This window comes from Dermochelys coriacea, chromosome 2 (assembly GCF_009764565.3).
Source record: "Dermochelys coriacea isolate rDerCor1 chromosome 2, rDerCor1.pri.v4, whole genome shotgun sequence".
NCBI lineage: Eukaryota > Metazoa > Chordata > Testudines > Dermochelyidae > Dermochelys > Dermochelys coriacea.
Window position 1 is genome coordinate 137,095,568 of NC_050069.1, and position 26,006 is coordinate 137,121,573.

General features: G+C 43.4%; 1 protein-coding gene and 1 long non-coding RNA gene across 3 annotated transcripts in view; one reads left to right on the forward strand and one right to left on the reverse strand.

Annotated features, from left to right (window-relative positions):
• Positions 1–26,006, forward strand: part of RETREG1 (reticulophagy regulator 1) — a 141,075-nt gene that overhangs the window by 45,116 nt on the left and 69,953 nt on the right. The window lies entirely within an intron of this gene.
• Positions 1,115–13,366, reverse strand: LOC122458811. The gene is made up of 3 exons (XR_006279089.1): positions 13,354–13,366; positions 7,778–7,782; positions 1,115–4,087 (listed from the first exon to the last, which is right to left on the reverse strand). It is a non-coding gene; the product is annotated as an uncharacterized LOC122458811 (long non-coding RNA).

A 26,006-nucleotide genomic window follows, 5' to 3' on the forward strand; every position in this document is an offset into this window, starting at 1 on the left:
CCTTCCTGTTGAAATATTTTGGGTGTAATGCAGTGAGAGTTGAGTGAAAAGGGGACCATATTCAGACACCCAGAGTACAGAATTTCCACCTTCCTCACCTGCCAACCTAGGCCCTGAATTCTAAGTGTCAGCAAAGGAAATAATATCCCTTAGGTATATGAGGATTTGTTGTTATTTATAGTAGTAATAGCAGTAAAGGATGAGAAAAAAGTGTCTTGACTCCCAGCAAAAAAATCTAACTTGTTAATAGATGTTCTTGCATAAAGGATTGGATGAGTTAGGTGACTTGGTAGTCTTTAAGTCTAGGGTTGAAAATTAGCACCGGATGGCCTGTGTGAAATACGTTTTGGGGTGGTTGTTTTTAGTGGTACTCCAGATATCAGTGGACAAGTATCCATATAACAAAATCAGAACCAAAATCACACTCATTTTGGCAGTCATAACAGAGAGGCTAATGATTAAGCATAGATGCTGTGACCAAAATCAAGATTGGGGTCCCTTGGTGGTATAGTATGGGTAAACTTTCACTGCCTGTGACTGTGAATACCTATTGTGACAGGGTCGGGCCAGCTGGCTATAGGAGAGTAATAGAAGGCAGATATATTAGCCCCAGGTTAAGTAGGTCCCTTTTCCCCGGGTAGGGTAATAGGGAAGGTACCACAACAATCAGGAACCTTCTGGAGACAATTAAGACAGACAGGCTGATTAGAACACCTGCAGCCAATCAAGAAGCTGCTAGAATCAAGTAAGTCAGGCTAATCAGGGCACCTGGGTTTAAAAAGGAGCTCACTTCAGTTTGTGGTGCGCATGTGAGGAGCTGGGAGCAAGAGGTACTAGGAGCTGAAAGTGAGAACTCGTACTGTTGGAGGACTGAGGAGTACAAGCATTATCAGACACCAGGAGGAAGGTCCTATGGTGAGAATAAAGAAGGGGTTGAGAGGAGGCCATGGGGAAGTCGCCCAGGGAGTTGTAGCTGTCGCACAGCTGTTCGAGGAGGCACTCTAGACAGCTGCATTCCACAGGACCCTGGGCTGGAACCCAGAGTAGAGGGCGGGCCCGGGTTCCCCTCAAACCTCCCAACTCCTGGTCAGACACAGGAGGATTTGACCTGGACTGTGGGTTCACAAAAATGGCCAAACTGAGGGCTGCCGTGAAGCTCCAAGGCGAGCAAATCCGCCAATAAGAGCAAGACCCACCAAGGTAGAGGAGGAACTTTGTCACACTATTCTGTGGATAAATTGAAGACTGCAATCTCCAAAACTGCCAGTCTGGCACCAAACCAAAACAAAAAATCTGCCCCCCAAAAAAGGGGGGGGGGAGGAGAGAAAACAGGTCTGCCTGTACACAGAGGAGTGGCTAAAGATGAGATCTTAGGGTATCTGTTGACCACTTTGGGCACTCTCCGTTGTTGTCATCTCTTCTCAATCCAAGTATGTAATTCTTTGATGTTGCTGACTGTGATTTATTTACATCAAAGGGCAACATACTTCTGACTTATACACAAGTAATTTCTGTGTCTATTTCAAATGCAGCAGGTTTATCAGAAATTCGCTGGACTACCTGTTAGAGATACAGGCCTGGCCTGCAGATGTGTTCTTGAAGTTTATTAATTTAATGTAGCATCAAAACAAGGATAGGATTCTGTTTTGGTTGGGTATAAGCTGATAATTGTAAACAATTATATTCCTATTAAATGTGTTCTGGGGTTTTTTTTTTGGCTAATGAGTTTATTACTGCTACATATGTATATTGCAGAATGCTCAGAAAATCTCAGTCATGATTTGGGGTCCTATTCTGAGGACATGATGTTTGTGTTGGAAAGCGTACAATCTGGATATTCTTGCTTTTTAATATAATGTTCTATTTTGGACCAAAGGCTTCTTAAAATGAGCATGGTGGTTGATGTCTAGCACTGGTATCAGCAGTGCTGTCATCAGGAGACTCTAAGCCAGGTCTTGTCTACAGTGGCAATTTACAGTGCTGCAACTTTCTCGCTCGGGAGTTTGAAAAAACACCCCCCCCCCCCAAGCACAGCAAGTTTCAGTGCTGTAAACTGCCAGCGTAGACAGTGCACCACCACTGGGAGCTACGCCCCTCATGGAGGTGGGTTTTTTTAGAGCACAGGAGAGGCTGTGCCATGATCACACAAGCCACATTAAAGCTCTGCTGCGGCCGCGCTTTAGTATTGCCAGTGTAGACTAGTCCTAACATTTTTTCCCACCATCATTAAACAATGGAAGTGATATGTGCCTAATTGTGTGAACATACCTAATTTCGTTCCTTAATGAGCAGGATGCCATGCTGTTTTGTGGGTATCACAGGTGTTTTTCAAATGGCTTCTGCTCATTCCCTCTGCTGGGATGTTCTGTTGGTACAGCACTAATGGCAGAACATTTTGTAGCAGTGTGCTCTCCTGCTCCCTCCGACTACTCCCTTAGATGTTTCTGAACATTCTGAGGGAGAGGCTATAAAAGGGGGCATGCTGCCATACTTCCTTCCAGCTGTGTCAGCAGATAGACTACAACCTCTCCAAGATGATCCAACCCGGATCCAGCTTCTTCAAAGATGCAATGCCTGAGTTAGATTTTAGTTAATTAGAACAGAGTATAGATTCATTACTTTTGTATATTTCAAAAAGTTATTTTATAAATATTGTTAGTTCTCACAGCTCACTGTGGGCTACGGATCCTGTTGCAGATCCAAAGGAAAAAGGTTAAGATTTAAGAGGTATGCTTCTTGTCCTGCTGTATTCCCTTCTTTGCATACCAATATTAGGAGTGTGGCTTGCTTGAAGGAAAGACACTCTCCTTCTTGGTATGCAGTCTGAAGCACTTTCACCTCAAGAACTCTCAAGTTACATCAAAACTGGTTTTATTGCTTTGTATTTTAGGAGACACTAGCAGGCAAACCTTTCAATTCTGTAACCATTGGTTCCATGAGTACTGAGAGGTCTGCACCAGTCCCAACAGCTTGAGGAATGAAAAGTCCAATATCCTCCTTTTAGAGGTCAGGGAAAATTTCATAAAACAGATTCAGTATTCCTGCATCCACCTACACTGGGTATAGAGAGCAGCACTCCCTAATGGCAGTCTCAGATTCCCTCTCGGAGGAAGAACCAGAGGGATCCATTGAATACCAGAACATTGATTAGCGACCTGATGATCAGACATCCCCTGTTGACAGTGTGGGTGTCTCATCAACATCTTCCCCATCAGAAGATGCCGTTACATTTCACAAACTGGTGGTCAGAATGGCTTCAACTTTAAAGATCCATCTCTGTGAGGAAAAGCAACCTCTTATCCATTGTTGAGTATAATGGGCTCTCCTAACAGCAAGATTATCCTCCCAATTTTTGAAAGGTTACTCCAACTAGACAAAACTATCTGTGCAAATCCAGCCACTCACTGGTCAAGCCCTGTTAAAGAAGGCCGATAAGGGCTATCAATTACTGTACAAGGGATTTTCTTTTTTTCTACATACACCCCACTCCCTGGTGTTCACCACAGTATTTCAGAGAACAAAAGAAGGTCAGTGCTTTCTACCCCTCTAACAAAAAGGACAAAAAGCTGGATACTCAGAGCAGGAAGATTTTCTTCTCAACCTCAGTAGGCATTAGGATTTCTAATTATCGGACCATAATGTCTAGGTATCAGTACTTTCTCTGGGAGAAAATATTCTTTATTTGCTAGAGATCTGCCTGAAGAGCAAAGGAAATTGGTTAAACCCTTAATAGCAGAAGGACAGCTCATAGCTAAACAGTGATTGAGAGCCTCATTTGATTCTTCAGATACTATAGCAAGTGCAGTAGCTTCAGCCATCACACAGAAATAATGTAATGTAATGTAATGTAATTTTGATCATAGAAAACCTGAGAAGATCTTTGGGAAAACCATCTTTTCTTGTAACCTGCTGTGAGGTTCTACAAAAAATTAGATTTGAGCTTCTATAAAGTCAAGTGACAGCTAGTGTCTGCTTTCAACCTTGTTCCCCTGATTGAGACCCCTTTGATTTCAATGGACCTTGGAGCAAGACCTAACGGTGGAGAAGGATAATGGAATGCAAATTTTCAGAGAAAGGGGTTACCTTTCTAAATTTTTGGTGTTTGAGAATTTAGTTTTGTTAAAATAGTGTTTTGCACAGAATTATTTTTAGCGGCTAAACCATTGTCATATTTAAGCCTCATAATGACCACAAAGTCACTTAATGGTCGCAATGAAATTTTTGTATATATAAAACATTTGAATAAATATCCATTTTTTCTTGAGTGCTCGTGCCCCCATGTGCCTGAGATTGGAAATTTCTAGCCAGCAGGGTCCATTGGTCTATGCCTGTGCAGTTGCCCTCTTCATGCTCTGTCTGGACTGAAGGCTTAAGGAGCGGTGCAGACCAACAGCTCTGCAGTTCCTTCTTACTGCCACATAGCATGAGTCAGAATCCTTTGTAGATATCTTTGCGTTTCTTCTTCTTCTTATGCAGAACTGTTAAATATATTGCACATAGTTTTTAGTATTTTTAGTGTTAGTATTTAGTCTTGTAGCATATTTAGTATAGCTTAGTTTCTCCCTGCCTCAGGGAGTCTCTCCTTCTGGACAGAGACTATGCCCAAATCCTGGAGTTTAAGAATTGTCTCCTTCCCTCACTCCTTCTCTGTAAGTGATGAACACCAGTGCTGCCTCTGTTTCGTAGAGACCCATATTTCAGCTAAGTGCAGCACTTGCTGCCCCTTCCCCCCACAAACCTGCAGGGGGCAAGAGCTCAGTCTGCAGAAATGCCTTAAGAAGAAGCCACGATGCTTGCCTATTACATCAGCCCTAGCTGCACTCACTCCGAGCATGAGCTCAGGAGCCTGAGGCCCAAACTACTAAGCCCAAGGAGTCACTCTCAAAAGAAACTTTAGTTGATAAGGGGCACTCAAATAAACATAAGGACAGGTCTTCTGCCAGGTCTGCTCCCACAAGAAGGGATCCCTCCCTGACCTCTAAAGTCAGATGAGTTCTCTTGCACGGGTGCTGAGGAGTTAGACCTACGTAAACCCTCAGAACATAAGGGTAAAGCGCAAAGGAGAAAGGATCTGCTGATATCAACTGCTGGAATGCATGTGCCTGCATGCACCCACCAACACCATCTAAGATTTAGAATCTTTGATGGTCCAGTCCATCCCCAGGAGGACCTGTCATCCACTATGACCACGGACCCACTGGATCCATTGGTCCAAACTACCGGAACACCCTGTACTCCATGACAAACTGAAGCCTACCCTTCCCTATCCTCAGTCTCCTCTTCTGTTGGGTCTAACCCTCCTGAGAGATATTTTGACACTCAAGGAGGAAACCAGTTCAGGGAGAGGGGGATGATCCCTTTTGTGTCCATTGGCAGGACCTTTCACCCACCAGTATCAACCGCTCCAGCAGTCAAACAAGAACTCTTCAGTTAAGTAAGATACTCCAGATGAATCTTCACCCCCATGCGGGGAGTGAGTTTGGACAGAGACTCGAGACGATCAGGGAGTCTATCTTCCACCTGAATATGGTTATCCAAGGAATCATTGGTACCGAGTGCCCTGGGGTACCCCCTCAACTGGTTGACCCTCCATATCAGTCCTATTCTGGTCCGTTAGACACCCTAGATCAGTCTGAGTCCCATTGACCTTCTCCTACATATCAGTCAGCTGCTGAAGTATAAGGGAGAGGAAATTGAGTTGAATCTGCAGGTACTGACGGTAGTGAATGGGTGTTTCATCATCCTCATCCGAGGAGAGAATTGTCCCATCATTGCCATCCCCGTCTGGTGACCACAACCATTGTTGAGCTCCTGCAGAGAATGGCAAATAAGTGCCAGATTTCATTCAAGGAGGTCCAAGATACTCAGCATCAGCTCCTTGACATCTTGCAATCTTCTGGTCCCAGCTGAGTGGCCCTCCCAGTAAACAAGGCCATCATGGAACCAACCAAGGTAGTTTGGCATGTTCCAGTCTTCTGCACCCCCACCCTGAAAAGGGCTGAGACACAATATTTTGTACGAGCCAAAGGAGCGGAGTTTCTCTTCACATGTCCAAGTCCCTTTTGGTACAAGCAGCCACTGAGAGATGTAGGCTACAGCATTCCAAAGCAACACTTGTGGAGAAGGGCTCTAAATGACTTGACCATCTAAGGAGGAAGGTATTTTCTCCTATCAGTGTTCAATTTCTAATTGCTAACTATGAGGCCTTGCTGAAATCCTATTTTGCTAACAATTACTCAGAGTTTAGACTTCAGGGACAAACTCTCTCAGGAGGATGGAGCCCAATTTATAGCTCTGATTAAGGAAGGCAAACTGGTAGCCAGAACATCTTTTCAAACTGCAATGGATGTTGCTGAAACCACATCTAGAGGGACAGGCATAGGAATAGTTCAGAGGCATGGATGTTGGCTGCACTCCTTGGGGTTCCTCAGGGAGGTTCAGAATACCATGGAGGACTTGCCCTTTGAGTCTAATCTCTCTTAATAAGAAGACTCACTAGTCTCTACGTTAATTGAAAGACTCTAGGGCAACTCTCAGAACCCTGGGCATTTACACGCCAAAGAGAAAACCTCATAAGCAGGAGTAAAATCCAAGACCGCCTTCTCGGCCATTCTACCACTAGCACCCATTCAAACCATCATGCAAATCTTGGTACAAAAACCTCGGTATATTGCTCCCTCTACCATAACTCCAACTACTCAACCCCATCTACCATCCAGGGATTACTTTTGACGGGACGATTGAAGACCACCTACCCCTACTGATGCCATCCACTAGTCCCCCCCCCCACAACATTTGGTGGCTGTCTTGCTCTTTCCACCCAAAATTGGAGAGTAATCACAACCAACAATTGGGTACTGGAAATCATTCCCTTTGGCTACTCTGTAGAGTTTTTCTTCCCTCCTACCCCCAAACCCTCTTCTGGGGGCCTTCTTCAGGGACCACTCTCAAAAGGCGATTCTCTGTCAGGATGCAGGTGCACTCCTCCAAAAAGGGGCCATAGAACAAGTACCACTTCAGCACCAAGGGAAAGAGTTCTACGCCGCTTATTTCATAGTTTGCAAGAAAAACAGAGAATGGAGATCATTCTCAACCTTCATTCTTTTGCTCACCAGAGGGCGCTGTGGTGCAAGAATAGCAGCTGCTCCCTGCAGAAAATAACTTCTGCAGTTCTGCCTTTTGCGCACCAGAGGGCGCTGTGGCGATAGAACAAAGCTGCAGCTCCTGACCAGCTAAGGAAGAGAGAGCCTGATTTCTTCACAGTGCCTGTCAGGCCAGGTCAGGAGACAGGAGCTATGGGGAGACAGACAGTGTGGCGTGCTGGAGGGTCAGAGAGGGGCTCATAAGGGCTAGTGGGGGAGGAGACTGGAGCAGGGGCTGAATGGGAGTGGAGGCACATGGCCACAGTGGGGAGGGAGGTGCAGGGCCAAATGGTGATGGGGGGAGGCAGAGCTACATAGGGACAGGGGGTGGCTGGGTGTGGGCACAGTGACGCATGGGGATGGGGTGGGGGGTATAGAGCCACGCAGGGGTGGGGGTGCAGGGCCACATTGGGATGTGGGGAGTGGGTGTCTGAGTGAGGGTGGAGGTACACATGTGGACAGAGGGTGCAAGAACACATGGGGACAGGGGCAGATGTGCCTGACTGAATGGGAGAGGCTAGGGGTCAGTCAGGGTCTGCATGGGGCTCCCTAACAATCCCTCCCTGCCCCCCGCCCCCCCAAAACCTGTTCCATACTTTTCCCATCCATACACAACAATTTTCCAAGTTCACAACCCAGGCTCTTTCCCAGCAACTTACTTTCCTCTCCCTCAGCTCCTCTGTTACCCCGACTCCCCCAAGCCTTTGTACTGCTTGAGGAGTGCGGGAAATACAGTTCGGTATTGTAGTTTAAATGATTTATTACTCCGAGTTCTGTATTAACATGCCTAGTAAGGAATCTATTTGTCAAAAAACATTTCCTGAATCTTTTTTGTTGTCTGTATTGCTACGGACATACTTGCTGACCAGGGTTTTGAAATAAATGACCAAAAATAATAGAAACTGGTGTGGTTATATTGTGTTGTTTTGACAAAATATGCAGAATTTTGCAGAATTTTAAAACGTGTGCAGAATTTTGGGGGCGGTTTTTGGCGCAGAATTCCCCCAGGAGTAAACAAAGCCGCACTCAACTGGCCCAGACAATTCTGTTTTCCAGACCTGTGAATATCAGCCTGTCCTTCCATCTGCATCCGACTCTTTCCAGATCTATTAACTCAGGAGAATGTCAAGACCAGGCATCCCAACCCAGGCCCCCCTTCACCTCGTGGCCAGGTGTTTGGATGAGCATTCTAGATCTGATGTCCATGCTTGAAGTCTATTCTCAGTCAAAGAGAGAAAATTATCTGGATAAATGGAGGCATTTCTTTACCAAGGCTCAATGTAATCAGTTATCTCCGAAATCTGGAGCTAACCCTGCGATTTTAGACTATCTCCTGGCCCTGAAAACTTCAGGACTCTCTATTAGCTCACCGGGGGTCTGAGTACTGGAAATCAGTGCCTTACATCCTTCAATAGAAGGCCATTCTATTTTTACTCACATGCCACAATTAGATTCCTGAAAGGTCTAGTTAGGATTGCTGGCCACATGTTCCACTTTTCAATGAAGGTTGTCTTTTTAGTTGCCCTCACTTCAGCCAGAAGGGCGAGTGAACTGGAAGCACTCATGGTTGACTTTCCCCCAGTCCCCATACACCATATTTCATAAGGAGAAAGTTTCTCTTCACCTTCACCCAAAATTCATCCCTAAGGTCATTTCTGAGTTTCTCAGAAATCAACCGTGTCACATACATGGTTCCAATGACGAAAGGACACTTCACTCTCTGAATGGCAGACGAGCTTTGGTGTTCTACCTGCAAAGAACGAAACTGATTTAGAAAATCACCATAGTTATTTGTTGCCATTAGCAGAGTGATCACAAGGGCAAGCATTATCTATTCAGAGATGTTTTAGTGGATCTCTAGCTGCATCATTATTTGCTCTCAATTAGCATGTATTCCTCCCTTGAATGGAGTGAGGTCCATTCCACTAAGTCACAAGCAACCTCAGCAGCACATCTTCAAGAGGTACCTGTACTGGAAATCTGTAAGGTGGCTACCTGGAGCTCTATCCATATAGTCACAAAACATTGTGCATTAGTTCAGCCTCTTCTGCAGATGCAGCAGTTGGGACAGCAGCATTATAGTTCTCTATACCAACTACATCTTCATGTTCCCCCTCCTGTTTGAATACTGCTTACCAATTGCATATGTGTGGAATACAGGGACCAGCTCTCGAAGAAGAAATGGAGGTTACTTATCTATAACTGGAGATTGTTTGAGATGTGCCCTCCTTTCCTATGATTCACAGTAAGAGCAGAACTAGAGAGGTGTCAGTCTGCATTGCCTCTTATACCTTCAGTCCAGACTACAAGGAGGGCAACTGCACTTGAATGGACTAATGGACGCTGCTTGCTTGCAAAATCTGCAATCTCACGTGCATGGTGTACATATGTACCCTCATGTGGACTGCAGATAAGGACCACACATCTTGAAGAACGTACAATTAGAGGTAAGTGACCTCCATATTTAGTCTTCTCTTGTCAGAGAACCTTATATTAATAGTGAACACGGAATTGTCACTACAATAAGAGTCTCAAAATTACTAATAATTGGATGTCTGTATTTGACCTTATTAGGGGGTGGAAAATAGGCTTGAATTACAAGAGTTCCACAATAGTAATTCAGCGTGCTTCTCTGAATGTTTGTTCTGTTCCACACGGAAAGTTTTCAACATTGTCTGTCTGTTACTTACCCGCCCCCCTCCCCCTGTATTCTTACTGCTTGCCATTTTAATACTTGAACAACTGGTAGAGAGAACCTATAATCCTTCAGTAATTTGGCTTGTCTTCTTAGAGGGTATTTATAAACTATATTGTCCAAAGAGTTCTGTAGTGTCACTTACAACACAGAGAGTACTTTCAGTATTAAAGAAAAAATGACACTGTTTGCTTAAGTGGCTTTTCTAGATCATAATGCAAGTGACAGTTTAATGAGAAATTTTCATAGAACCTAAATCATTCCACAAATGCAATATGCTAAAACTTTCCATAGATCTATTTTCTAGTAAGCAACAAAGACTACATTAAAAGCAAATGACACCAGTTATGTCAAACTCAAAAATCTTATGGCCAAATTCTACCAAAAATATAAATAGCATTTTTAAAAAGTATAAGTCCAGATGCCCTCTGACAGAAAAAAAATTGTGGTGTATGGGGAGATATCCTTGAAATATCCATGGGGAGATTTCCTTGAAAACATGGGTAGATTAGGGAAAGATATATTCCCTACAGAAAAGACTACAAGGTGCCAGATTTCATTCAAGAAGGTTCAACCTAAAACCTTGCCATGTTATGTGACATGTTTGCATGGAGCATTTATTTCCTATTTTCAGGGATCATTCACCACCGCCAGTCATAAATATCAGTCCTTTTATCTGAAGCTGGTGAGCAGCAATCTAGTTGCAAGAATATGCATGTTGTCCTGTAAAGAGATAGTGTACTAAAGCAGGTTTCAGAGTAGCAACCGTGTTAGTCTGTATTCGCAAAAAGAAAAGGAGTACTTGTGGCACCTTAGAGACTAACAAATTTATTAGAGCATAAGCTTTCGTGAGCTACAGCTCACTTCATCGGATGCATTTGGAAATGGAGCTGTAGCTCACGAAAGCTTATGCTCTAATAAATTTGTTAGTCTCTAAGGTGCCACAAGCACTCCTTTTCTTTGTACTAAAGCAGTTGTTCCTAAGCATTGATCCGTTACTCATAACCTGAGTGTCTGATCATACTTCAGATGCCTTGCTGTGTTTTGGGGCTAGAACATGGGCATAGAACTTCCAGTCATCTTGCTGCTGCGTTGGCATCATCCCCTTTTCCATGCTGTTACATTTTGTTTCAGAAAGCTAATCATTTTAAACACTTGCCCAGTATCCTCTTTGCTTTAAAAAAAAAAATAGGCTTGTAAATTCTATAAAGCCAAACATTCAGTTACAGGCAATGTACAGTAGATACAGCAATGAAAATAAATATTTTTCAATTAAGAAAACTGTTTTCCTGAAATCTGTGACTTGAGAAAATATTTTTAGCACTCATAACAAACCAAAGTTACATGATAATGAGCTAATTACTATTAATTGTTTCTAACTTCAGTTTGTAAACCACAATGCAAATTTCAGAAAGGAGACATTTCAGAATTTTAAAAACAAAGAATGCTGGTTTCAGTTAATTTGAGAATTCCAGGAATGTGTTTCACATTTCTGTTATAGTGAATGAAATGAGACACCCAGAAACCATTACTAAAATATTTGTTGTTGCTCCTAAATGAAAATGACTTTAAAGCTTAGTGCCTGTAGAGTGGAGGCAGAGAGAGAGGAGATGATGATGTGTGAGAATGAACTTAAAAAGTGGTAGGTTTTGACCTTTACTTGTATCCTGGTTCACTAAATACAAGCATTAGATTACAAAACGTAATACGGAAATTATTTACAGAGGGCACAAGAACCTACAGTGACAGCTTTTTTTCTCTTGGTGTCATGTGCAAATGTCCGGGTTATGATGACACTTGAGGGTGTGCTTACCAGCACAGCATCTGATTAGTCACTTAATTTAGCAAGGAATGTCCTGGCACATACCTTATCAAAGCATGTGAATATATCAGCAGAATAACATGTTTATTTCTTACTAAGCATTTCAACACACAGTCTAATGAAACAACTTAGTATTCTATACACTGTTAAAAAAACAAAGTGTTATGATACTTCATTTGAGTTGGTCTTCCCTATGAACAGTTATCTGATGTGTTTATCTACTGAAATATATTTTACTCTCCTTAAACTGCTTCTCTAGTGGTCTAGTGCATGGACAATATTCAAAAGTAGTGTTGTCTGTCAGACTTTAACTATTTCTCATTCTTACAGTGAAAAAGATTTGAAGCTAATATATCCAAGTTTTTTTTCATGCTTAGTAGTATTGCTTTTGTTTTATTTATTATTTCTTGAGACTAGGTGACCAAAAGTATCCTTGAGATCAGTCCATTACAAAGTTCCAAGGACTTAAAGTTAATATTTAACATTAATATTTAAAGTATAAAATTCCTCCTTCGAGTGCTATGGGTGCTCCACTCCAGCTGACAGTGCATCCTGGCTCCATTCATCGGAGATCTTTGGTAGCGGTGCCTGGTCGGGATGCACGCACCTAGCTGTTGTCTCACGGCGGCGTTAGGGTCTGTCTGCGCGTGCGTTCTGCACCCCCTCAGTTCCTTTTCAACCGTCCTTGGCTGAAGACGGAACTCAGGAAGAGGTTCAGCACTGCCCCTGGTCACTGAAGGAAATAAGTAGAAATAGGTAGATAGAAGTATCCCGGTTCTTTCCCTTCCTTTAAAATAGTTATTCCTTGGGGTTTTTTTGTTTTTTGTTTTTTTTAAACTAATGAACAACTTTTTTTCCCCTCTCACGTTCGTCTCCTGTTGAGACTTCCCCATCAGGCAGTCATAGCTTCATGATGCCGGGGTCCCCTGGATTCAAAAAATGCATCTCCTGCAATGAGTCTATGCCATGGTGTGATGATCGATCACTCTGTGTGAAGTGTCTAGGTGAGACACACGTCCCCAAGTGTGTCCATTGTACTAGCCTGAAAACCAGGCCTCGCCATGACAGAGACCTGCTGCTGAAAATGCTCCTTATGAAGAAATCTCTGCAGCCACCAGTGGAGACGGGCACAAGTAAACCCTCTCCCTCACGGTCCCCTGCCAGGTCGGAACCTACCAGGAGCATGGCTTCACTCTCTCATGCGAAGAGGCAGGAAGCCCCAATCTTTCCACATAGAGACCTACAGAAATGGAAAAGGTCTCTGGCGAAATATCTTCTTCCGGTGCTGACGGTGCCAAAAACTGGCACAGCTGACCACCCCAGTACCTCAGGCACAGCTCTCATGGGGCACAGAAACCAGGATTCGACTACCCCACAGCGGGCAGCTTTCCTAGGCACTGGCCCTGCCAGCACCGTGGACGGACCCAGTACCAGCAGTGCAGTCCACAAGCCTGACAATGACCTCCGCTGCAGATGCACCACTCCCGCAGAAATTGCTGCAGACGTCGGCTCACGCTCCGAGACCCGCAGCACCGCAGTCCATGGAGCAGCAGTAGTTGTTGAATCAGGCCCCAGAGCCTGACTCTCCCCTCCTAGGCACCAAGCACTCACTCCTTGACCAGCCGCTCTCACCGACCGTGAGAATGACATGCTGCAGCAGGCAGAGGTTTCCCTGCCTGACTCTCCTCTCCCACCGGAGCCATACCTATTTCAAAGCATGACACTTCACAAGAACCAGCCTCAATTTCACTACTTTGTCCCCCCATGGGCGGGGCCCCACTTTTCATACCCTGTGTACCCTTGATCTACCCATGGCGCCAATCCTTCTCGCAGACCTTCCACCAGACCACAGACCCTCTCTGCACCTCTATCTCCAGTTCCATCTACATTCAGAGCTCCTGAGCTGCCCCTTGAAGATGTGGGCTACAAACCTTTCCCTAAATCATCTGCTCATAACTCTCCATCAGCTGCAGATGAAGCTCTCATGACACCACCGCCACAGAACATGGATGATTTTAAACAGTGCCACCCTCTTAAGTTCCTGGAAATCAGCCATGACATTCCATTAGAGGAAGTGCAGGAGACACAACACAGATTCCTGAAAATTCTCCAACCCTCTGTGCCATGAAAGATTGCACTACCCATAAACGAGGCTCTTCTGGAACCCACTGACATGATATGGCAGACCCCTGCCTGCATCCCACTAACATGTAAAAGGACTGAATGTAAATATTATGTACCAGCTAAGGACGTAGATTTCTTATTTTCCCACCCACAGCCCAAATCTCTTGTGGTGGATGCAGTGACCCATAGAACAAAGCAGCCACAATACGGGCCCACTCAGCAAGATAAGGACCTCAACCGACTTGAACTCCTGAGCCATACGCAGCCCTCCTTGCAAGCTACGACTATGACAATTACAAGTTATTTGACTTTACCTCCCATATCTCAGAGGACAGAAAAGCAGATTTTAAATCAGTCCTCATCGAAGGTCAACTAGTGTCTAGGACAGCGCTACAAGCATCCCTGGGCATGGTCGACACAGCAGCCCGCACTACTGCCACCATGGTAGTGATGCACTGGTCTTCCTGGCTGTCTGCATCTGGCATCCCTAAAGATCTGCAGACTAAAGTGGAGGACCTTCCCTTTGATAAGGATAAACTTTTTTCCAAAAAAATTGATGAAGTTCTTCACACCATGAAAGACTCTAGGGCCACCCCGTGCACACTGGAGGTATATCCATCTCTCCCCAGAAGGCAACGGTATCAACCTTATCAGAGACCCCATGCACAACAATATCACCGGCCCCAGTTGAGACTGTATGATACTGAGAGGAACCGCCACAGACCTCTCAGGCACAGACAAAACCATCCGCAACCGACTACATCCCACACATCAGGAAACAAACAAACAACAATTCCCCAGGGCCTCTTTATTCCCCATTTTAAAGATAGGTACTATGTTTTCCCTTCTCCAGTCTATTGCAACTCACCCTATCCTCCAGGAGTTCTCGAAGATAATTGCTAACAGTTCCAAGATTGCTTCAATAGTTCCTTAAGTTTCTTAAGTACCCTCAGATGAATTTCATTAGACCCTACTGACTTGAATACATCAAATCTATCTAAATATTGTTTAACCTATTTTTTGCCAATTGTGGCTTGGGGTCCTTTCCTTTTGTTGTTAATATTAATTGGGTTGAATATCTGGTCACAATTAACCTTTTTAGAGAGGACTAAAACAAAATAGGTATTAAACACCAGAGCCGCCTTCATATCCTCAAATATTACTTCTCCTTCCCCACTAAGTAGCGGATTTACACTTTCCTTCATCATTGTCTTGCTCCTAATGTATTCAGAGAACCTCTTCTTACTGCCTTTTACATCCCTTGCTGGTCTAACTCATTTTTGTGCCTTTGCTTTTCTGATTTTTGTCCCTACATGCCTGCGCTCTTCTTTTGTACTCCTCCTTAGCAATTCGTCCATGTTACCACCTTTTGTAGGATTTCTTTTTGATTTTCAAGCCGTTAAAGAGCGCCTAATGGAGCCATATTGGCTTCTTACTAGTCTTGCTATTTTTCCTTCACATTGGGATAGTTTCCTTTAATGTTGTCTCTTTGAGAAATTGACAGCTGTCCTGAACTTCTGTTACTTAGCTTTTTATTGCCATGGGACCTTACCTACCAGTTCTCTGAATTGGTTAAAGTTAGCTTTTTTTGAAGTCCATTGTCCTAATTCTGCTGCTCTTGCTCCTTTCTTTCTTTAGAATCATGAAATATATCATTTTGTGATCACTTTTATCCAAATTGCCTTCCACCTTCAGATTCACTTCCAATTCCTCCCTATTAGACTTGACTCTGACCAAAATATTTATTCCCTCCCCCTCTCATTACTTCCTCCACTTTCAGAAACAAAAAGTTGTCCCCAATACATTTCAGTAACTTTTTGGAAATTTTGTTTTACTGTATTACTTTTTCCAACAGATGTTTAGATAGTTGAAGTCCCGCATTATTAGCAGGGCTTGTGATTTAGTTATTCCTGTATTTTGTATTAGAAATGCCTCATCCACCTCCTCTTCCTGAGTTCATGGTCTATAGTTGCTCCTTTCCCTCATGTCCCCCCCTATTTTTTTCCCTTTCATCTTTACCCAGAGATTTCAGCTGGTTGGTCTCTCACCACCTCCTGGACCTCAGAACAACTGTACAAAATTACACTGATGTGTAATTGACCATGTGATGTATAAAGCAAGTTTATTTCTGCATTATTTTTGTATTTTATGCATTGTAAAGTCCTGGAAAGGCACACAGAGTAGCAATTGCCTAGATTCAAACTGAGTATCTGTTACTACCATGGACTTCCAGGGGAGGGGAAGGTGCTCAATGCCACACAGGATTTGGCCTTTAAACAGCTAGGTCACAGGTTACAGTTTAATATGCTACATAAGTAATGGGTGTAAAAGTTTTTTGTATCTGCACTTGGAAACTACTGTACTTTGGGGGCATTTTTAAGTGAGGTCATTTTTAAACAAAATTTTGTATTTTTCTTTTAAATAAGACAGAATTTTAAGCTACATCTTCCGATGTTTCCTTTGAACACTGGCCTAAGACAGATAAATGTAAGTGTAACCCTTCTGCTCGTCAGAGTTGGCAGCAACAAGGGCCAGGTTCAGTATCTAGGGGTTCCGTTCCAATAACACAATGCAAAACTGTCTCAAGCTTCCACCCAGTGACCTGGGACAAATATATACCACCCCACCGGGTGCCTCTAAGAGGCAATACTTCCCCTCTGACAAGCACAGAGTTTGAGCATGCAAAAGCCTTTTAATAACAGAGAGAAACAATGTGGCATTATGTTGGGGGAAACACCACCAACAGGATTCATAACACAAGCCATGAGCAAAAACCCACCCCAAGCAAATTGGGCCATGTCCTCTCCCTTTGGTTCTTGAGTCCAGCAACCCAAAAGTCCAATAACCCAAAAGTCTCTGTCTCTGTCCTTGGTGACTCCAGAGTTCAAAAGTTCATCTACAGAGTCTTAACCCTCCACCCCCCCCCTCCCGCCCCAGCCTGTGTGGAATTGGTTCCGGGGGGAAGTAAAGGGGCATCTTATGTGCTCCGACAGCCAACTGCCCCGTCTCTCCGTGGGTTTCTGCTGCAGCCTTCACCGCCAGCTGCTCCCCCCTGGTAGCTGTCCTGGAAGCCGTTCCGCCAGCTGCTCCCCCCTGGTAGCCATCCTGCGAGCCGCTCCGCCAGCTGCTCCTCTCCGGTGCCAGGCCTGCGAGCCGCTTACCAATATATCTTCAGGCTCCCTACTACTTAACACACTACTCAGTAATTTCAGCTCATAGTAGGGGAGCCCCGGTGCTGGTGCACCATTGGCTCAAAGTGAATTCAGCTCTGCAATCTGTAACCAGACTCCTAATGGAATCAAAATTAGCTCTGCTATTACACAGTGGAGAGAGGAGGCAGTGCAGTTGACATTTACGCAAGGTACAAATGCCTGTCTCCAACGTTTCTCAATTGGCTGAGTTTTGGAACCCATGTCCCTTGCCTAGCGAGTGCTACTTAGTTGATGGTGAGTACCTCCATCATAACAAAAAGCCAAGTACAGTTCCACTGTCCTTGCTTCACATAATCAGGATAACACCTTATTCTTCCTGCCCCAATAACAGAGAAACTGGGGATCCCACAGCAGTCAAAGTGTGACCATCTAAGTGGGGTGGGTGGCACATGAGATCAGGCCCTGAAGTTCTTTTCTACAACCCGCCACAACTCACCACCAGATGTCAGGATAGAGCTCATCCTGACTCTGCTTACATAAGAAAAATGTCTCAATTTTTGGTTGCAAAAGCACAAACTGAGCTTGAACAGTTGAACACAGTTTTCTTGAAATCTTGTGCTGTGGCTGTACAGGAATGGAGGAAGAGATTCCTTGCTTTCACCACAGTGTCTGAAATCCCATCAGCAGACCACTTCCACATGGTTGACTGCTTGGTTATTAGTCTTTATTTTTGGTAGCAGTGGCAAGTGTTTCTTACCATGAGAAGTTTTTAGCTAACTTTCCAGATGGGATCATTCAGATTTGGATTAATCTGCTGGCAGCTTTGGGGCAATTATTAGAGAGGACAAATACAGGAGCTTTTGTGCTTGAATTTCAAATATACCACCCAAAGCAGTTCTGGAGACTCCTCAGAAAATATTTACTTAACAATTACTAAGTAAGCAAACAGCATACTGAGTGTAATTTTTTTGTTTTTTCCATTGTGCAAAGATTCTTTGTGCCAATAATATGAAGTGCCCTGAGAAACCAAGCTAAATATGTCTACATATAGAAACTTCTTAGGCCAAGATTCTGAAGTATGGTCACTTATCTGAAAAGAGCAACGGTTATCATGGTGACAAAATATCTCACTTTTTATCAAATATATGCATGAAACTACTTGTAAAATTAATGCTTTTTCAATACTCCAAATGTAAAGTGAAATATCTTCCCTTAATGCAAAACTGACAGACTCCTTTAGAGCTGTTATGAAAAATGATGATAAAGGAAACAAGGGTAGAATTGTGATGGGTGTTAGTATTGTGGCTTTTCAAATTTTAAGATGATCTCAGCTGGTGTCTTCTAAAAAATTTTTATAAAAATTCTTGGATTAAACAGTAAGAGAAACAAAGAAGGAAAGATGGGAGGCTCATGGCAGTATGGAAGCAAAGTTAAAGTAACGGAAGTTAGAATGGGACCTTGTGTTCTAAAATAAAGCTATAAATTAGCCAAAAAGTGAGTAAGCACAGACATGTTTATAATACATATTTTACTGATTACTACTGTGTTTAAAAACAAAACACACACATAGTTATATTGATTTTGAAAATGACCCAATTCACTATTATCTCTGGTACTTACCTTCAGCACATTATTTTGACAAGGGAGCCTTGTAAGTTCTTTGATCCAAAGCCATTTGAAACCCTGTTTAAAAATCTAAATATGACTCACCATGCTTGTCTAAGTTGCATTATATGAAAAAGCATTTTTGGTTGGTGTGATGACACCTTCAGGAGACACGGTCACAGGTATTACAGGTCCCATTTTACTTCACAAAGTCAAAAGCCCAAGCCTGGAGAGAAAAAAGAGGTAAATGTATAAACTGTTGTGGGTTTTTTTTTTAATAATGGCAAATGTACTTCATTTACTGACCAATACATTAAAAAAAATCACAGAATTGTATCCTGTTTTCCCACAGACTATGTAATTTGTAATCTCCAAAATCAGGTTCAGGAAACATAAACTTTGTGTGCACATCCAGCATCGTTTATAAACTCTGTTCTTTGATTCAAGGAAAATACAAATTCTGTAGAAGTACAGGTGGAGTTTTTATGATCTCCAAGTCTGATTAAGGGAACTCAAATGCTTTGTGGACATAGTAGGTCAAGCTTGTAAAATGTGGTTACCAACTATAGCTCATATGGAAAAATCTTCACAGCTTATTTTGGAGGTTTGAGCCTACACACACTACCTTTATTTTGTTTGGAAAGTTTCTAAATCAGCACAAAAAACTTGAAAAAGGTACAAAGTGTGTGTGTGTGGTGTGTTGTAAAAAAAATCATTCCCAATAGGTCTTCTGACAGGAAACTTGGACAGTGTTAGATCTGTTTTCAGAGTAGCAGCCGTGTTAGTCTGTATTCGCAAAAAGAAAAGGAGTACTTGTGGCACCTTAGAGACTAACAAATTTATTAGAGCATAAGCTTTCGTGAGCTACAGCTCACTTCATCGGATGCATTTGGTGGAAAAAACAGAGGAGAGATTTATATACACACACACACACAGAGAACATGAAACAATGGGTTTATCATACACACTGTAAGGAGAGTGATCACTTAAGATAAGCCATCACCAGCAGCAGGGGGGGGAAAGGAGGAAAACCTTTCATGGTGACAAGCAAGGTAGGCTAATTCCAGCAGTTAACAAGAATATCAGAGGAACAGTGGGGGGTGGGGTGGGAGGGAGAAATACCATGGGGTGTTAGATCTAGCTCTGTGCTAAAGTAACACAGGCTTTTGATGTACTGAATTAAAGTTTGTCAAATCAGCACTTCATATCATTTGCTTTTTGTGCATTTGATATAAGGGCATAATATTGTATGAGAAGAAGAGCCACATGAGCAGAGTGGCTTCAGTAAGTCATAGCAATTCAATATTTATCCTAACGTTGAGAAGAATCAAGCAGCTAATTTAAAAGCTTGATTTCTTTCCCGCAGAAAGAGCCAATGCCATTTTTTAAGGAAGACTTTCTTTTCATCTGAGGCAGATAGAACCAAATTACCCTGGTTTTATTCCTAGCAGTTGCAGAGGTGGGAAATATTCCCTTTTTAATCTTGTGGTTCAGTATCCCACTAGGTTCTTAAGTTAAAGGATCACTATCTCTAGCTTAGAAAGGTCACAGCATGTACCCTACAGTACCTTAAATTCTGAATAAGTCTTCCCAAGTTCTTCTGTGTCCAAATAAACATGATCTAACATTGTCATGTTTCAGAATAGCAGCCGTGTTAGTCTGTATCCGCAAAAAGAAAAGGAGGACTTGTGGCACCATAGAGACTAACGGATTTATTTGAGCATAAGCTTTCGTGAGCTACAGCTCATGTTAGCACTGTTATGCTGTATGTCATTTTATATGATCACTTGGGCAAATGTAATGTTAAACATGTACATTGGGGTAGGCTACAATGAGAAATGACTAACTTAACTAGTCAAGGAAGTACAGGCACTGAAATAGAATCACACTTGTGATAACTTAGTGGAGGAAGTTTCTGGTGCCTTGGATAAATATACAGTTTAGAAACTATCGAAGTGGAGTACATGTGGGAAATAAACAAATTTTAATTAAAAGAACTCAAACTGTTTAAAGATCAGTAAATGTTGTTTTCATTTTACCTTGAGTAAGACTAAGACAGGGATCTCAAACACATGGGCCTGCCATAGGTGCCGACTCCACTGGCAGCCAAGCTCCCCTCACCACCACCTTCCTCCGCCTCTGCCCTACCAAGTGTGTCAAGTCCCCACTCCTCCGCCTACCTCTCAATGCTTAGGACTTTCCAGGAGGGAGGGGGGAGGAGCGGAGACACAGTGCACTCATGGGAGGAGGCGGGGCTGGGGTGGGGATTTGGGGAAGGGGTTGGAATAGGGGCATGGGGGTGGAGTTGGGACAGGGACTTTGGGGAAGAGAATGGAATGGGGGCTTGGAAGGAGTGGGAAGAGGCAGGGCAGGGACGGGGCCTCATGGAAGGGGTGGAGTGGGGTAGGGGTGGGGGGCTTTTGTATCTTTGTATGAAAAAGTGTCAGTGATGCGGCCCTCAGGCCAATGTACTAGTCCTCATGTGGCCCTCGTGGTGATTTGAGTTTGAGATCCCTGGACTAAGATATCAAATGTTTGTGACCTGCTCACTGTCAGATGGTAAACCAGTGGCATAGTTGACAATGGAATCTAGTTGTCTGTCTTACTTCCATTGTGGAAGCATTAAACCAGAATGTTTTTCTTAAGGACAACTTAAAGCAAACTCACAGGTTTCAGAGTAGCAGCCGTGTTAGTCTGTATTCGCAAAAAGAAAAGGAGTACTTGTGGCACCTTAGAGACTAACAAATTTATTAGAGCATAAGCTTTCGTGAGCTACAGCTCACTTCATCGGATGCATTTGGTGGAAAAAACAGAGGAGAGATTTATATACACACACACAGAGAACATGAAACAATGGGTTTATCATACACACTGTAAGGAGAGTGATCACTTAAGATAAGCCATCACCAACAGCAGGGGGGGGAAGGAGGAAAACCTTTCATGGTGACAAGCAGGTAGGCTAATTCCAGCAGTTAACAAGAATATCAGAGGAACAGTGGGGGGTGGGGTGGGAGGGAGAAATACCATGGGGAAATAGTTTTACTTTGTGTAATGACTCATTCATTCCCAGTCTCTATTCAAGCCTAAGTTAATTGTATCCAGTTTGCAAATTAATTCCAATTCAGCAGTCTCTCGTTGGAGTCTGTTTTTGAAGCTTTTTTGTTGAAGTATAGCCACTCTTAGGTCTGTGATCGAGTGACCAGAGAGATTGAAGTGTTCTCCAACTGGTTTTTGAATGTTATAATTCTTGACGTCTGATTTGTGTCCATTCATTCTTTTACGTAGAGACTGTCCAGTTTGGCCAATGTAATTATGCAAGGCACTGAATTTAGCCGTATAGAGTGGAAATCTGTCAACTTCATGAAAAAACTCGCACAGATACAGACAGACATCATCTTCCTCTCCAAATGCAAACAGATGGACATCATACCGAAAGGACTGAAGGTAAAAAATCCATTACAATCTACATACCACACAGACTATGCTGACAGCTTGTGCCACACACTCTCAAGGAAACTGCGGAACCACCTGATCAACATCCTCTACAGCAAACAGGGAAAGATTAAGAATGAGCTCTCAAAACTGGATACTCTCATAAAGAACCAACCTTCCACACAAACTTCCTCGTGGCTGGACTTTACAAAAACTAGACAAGCCATTTACAAAACACACTTTGATTCTCTACAAAAGAAAAAGGACACTAAGCTATCTAAACTACTATATGCCACAAGGGGCCACAACAATGGTTCCCGTAACCCACCCAGCAATATTGTTAATCTATCCAACTATACTCTTAGCCCAGCGGAAGAATCTGTCCTATCTCGGGGCCTCTCCTTTTGCCCCTCCACCCCCACGAACATGATACAGTTCTGTGGTGACCTAGAATCCTATTTTCGACGTCTCAGACTAAAGGAATATTTCCAACACACCTCTGACCAACATATTAACCCACAGAGACCTTCCTGCCAACACTACAAAAAGAAGGATTCTGGGTGGACTCCTCCTGAAGGTCGAAACAGCAGCCTGGATTTCTACATAGACTGCTTCCGCCGACGTGCACGAGCTGAAATTGTGGAAAAGCAGCCTCGCTTACCCCATAACCTCAGCCATGCAGAACACAGTGCCAACCTCAGCCTCAGAAACAACTCTGACATCATAATCAAAAAGGCTGACAAAGGAGGTGCTGTCGTCATCATGAATAGGTCGGAGTACGAACAAGAGGCTACTAGGCAGCTCTCCAACACCACTTTCTACAAGCCATTACCCTCTGATCCCACTGAGAGTTACCAAAAGAAACTACAGCATTTGCTCAAGAAACTCCCTGAAAAAGCACAAGAACAAATCCGCACAGACACACCCCTGGAGCCCCGACATGGGGTATTCTATCTGCTACCCAAGATCCATAAACCTGGAAATCCTGGACGCCCCATCATCTCAGGCATTGGCACCCTGACAGCAGGATTGTCTGGCTATGTAGACTCCCTCCTCAGGCCCTTCGTTACCAGCACTCCCAGCTATCTTCGAGACACCACCGATTTCCTGAGGAAACTACAGTCCATTGGTGATCTTCCTAAAAACACCATCCTAGCCGCTATGGATGTAGAAGCCCTCTACACCAACATTCCACACAAAGATGGACTACAAGCCGTCAGGAACAGTATCCCTGATACTGTCACAGCTAACCTGGTGGCAGAACTTTGTGACTTTGTCCTGACCCATAACTATTTCACATTGGTGACAATGTATACCTTCAAATCAGCGGCACTGCGATGGGTACCCGCATGGCCCCACAGTATGCCAACATTTTTATGGCTGACTTAGAACAACGCTTCCTCAGTTCTCATCCCCTAATGCCCCTACTCTACTTGCGCTACATTGATGACATCTTCATCATCTGGACCCATGGAAAAGAAGCTCTTGAGGAATTCCACCATGATTTCAACAATTTCCATCCCACCATCAACCTCAGCCTGGACCAGTCCACACAAGAGATCCACTTCCTGGACACTACGGTGCTAATAAGCGATGGTCACATAAACACCACCCTATATCGGAAACCTACTGACCGCTATTCCTACCTACATGCCTCTAGCTTTCATCCAGATCATACCACTCAATCCATTGTCTACAGTGAAGCACTACGATATAACCGCATTTGCTCCAACCCCTCAGACAGAGACAAACACCTACAAGATCTCTATCATGCATTCCTACAACTACAATACCCACCTGCTGAAGTGAAGAAACAGATTGACAGAGCCAGAAGAGTACCCAGAAGTCACCTACTACAGGACAGGCCCAACAAAGAAAACAACAGAACGCCACTAGCCATCACCTTCAGCCCCCAACTAAAACCTCTCCAACGCATCATCAAGGATCTAGAACCTATCCTGAAGGACGAGCCATCGCTCTCTCAGATCTTGGGAGACAGACCAGTCCTTGCTTACAGACAGCCCCCCAACCTGAAGCAAATACTCACCAGCAACCACACACCACACAACAGAACCACTAACCCAGGAACCTATCCTTGCAACAAAGCCCGTTGCCAACTGTGTCCACATATCTATTCAGGGGATACCATCATAGGGCCTAATCACATCAGCCACACTATCAGAGGCTCGTTCACCTGCGCATCTACCAATGTGATATATGCCATCATGTGCCAGCAATGCCCCTCTGCCATGTACATTGGCCAAACTGGACAGTCTCTACGTAAAAGAATGAATGGACACAAATCAGACGTCAAGAATTATAACATTCAAAAACCAGTTGGAGAACACTTCAATCTCTCTGGTCACTCGATCACAGACCTAAGAGTGGCTATCCTTCAACAAAAAAACTTCAAAAACAGACTCCAACGAGAGATTGCTGAATTGGAATTAATTTGCAAACTGGATACAATTAACTTAGGCTTGAATAGAGACTGGGACTGGATGAGTCATTACACAAAGTAAAACTATTTCCCCATGGTATTTCTCCCTCCCACCCCACCCCCCACTGTTCCTCTGATATTCTTGTTAACTGCTGGAATTAGCCTACCTGCTTGTCACCATGAAAGGTTTTCCTCCTTCCCCCCCCTGCTGCTGGTGATGGCTTATCTTAAGTGATCACTCTCCTTACAGTGTGTATGATAAACCCATTGTTTCATGTTCTCTGTGTGTGTGTATATAAATCTCTCCTCTGTTTTTTCCACCAAATGCATCCGATGAAGTGAGCTGTAGCTCACGAAAGCTTATGCTCTAATAAATTTGTTAGTCTCTAAGGTGCCACAAGTACTCCTTTTCTTTTTGCGAATACAGACTAACACGGCTGCTACTCTGAAATGCATGATTAAATGATTCCTCACTTCCTGAGCTGGCTCACATATAGCATTGTCTTCTATGGCCTCCACTATCCTCACTAGGTAAACTGCTGTTCGCCTCTCATGCAGGTATATACCAGGTTTGATAGTTGTATTGGAATATACAATGTGCCAACAGTAGCTTGAACACTTTTCCAGGTCTGTATAATAACTTATGCAATTTGTCTAGACACCTGAAGTAGTTTAAAGTTCTCAAACTTTCCATCTCTAAACTGGTGAGCCTTTGAGCAATGTTACTTGTTACCTTGAGCTAATTTCAAGGATGTAGTACAGGATTCATGAGTCACATCTTTGAAGTGTATGTACTGTTGCCTTAACAACAGACAGCATATATGTTACATATTTATCTATTTGTTTGGAATTTTCCTACTCCATAATTGGAGTGCCCATCTTTCAAAAATATACACATAAATAGGCCCATCAGTTACCTCAAGATAAAATCAAATAAGCCAGTAACATCATCAATAGGACAAAGTAATTTTCCATGAGTCTCATGCAACAACTACTCCACTCTACCCATCACCCATCTTTTTTTACAGATGAGAGAGAAAAGATAACCCTGCAAGCTAATAAACTCGGGCAGTTACAGATCGACTGGTAAAGCACATTCCAAAGTCTCAAATTTTCTGCTTGCTGAGTGGAATATCCTCTTATTGCCTTCAACAGGTAGGGAATGTGAGAAGCCCAGAGTACATGCTGGGAGGATAGGGGCTGTGACTTCCCACTCCCCCTTTTGTCTTTTGCTTAGCTGTTGGCAGGAACAGGAGCTAATGGGGCCAGTGAATTGGCTTCCAGATGTCCATTCCCTGCCTATTTAAGCTAGCCTAGGCTTTTCAAATGCCTCTTGCTCTCCAATTAGCTGCCCTGCCCTCCTTCCGCTTCATTCTAGCTTAAGAACAGTCCCTTTTATGTTGCTAGCAGTCTGACTGACTGCCTGTTTTCTAGGGATCAGGAAGGAATTTTTCCCTTTGAGGCCATGTTGGCGGGAAGTTCCGTGCATTTTGTTTTTTATGTCTTCCTCACAGCCTCCTGGATGTACAGTTAATTGAAAACAATAGATTATTGGAAGGTTTATATAATGAGGATAGGACTACTGATCCATCAC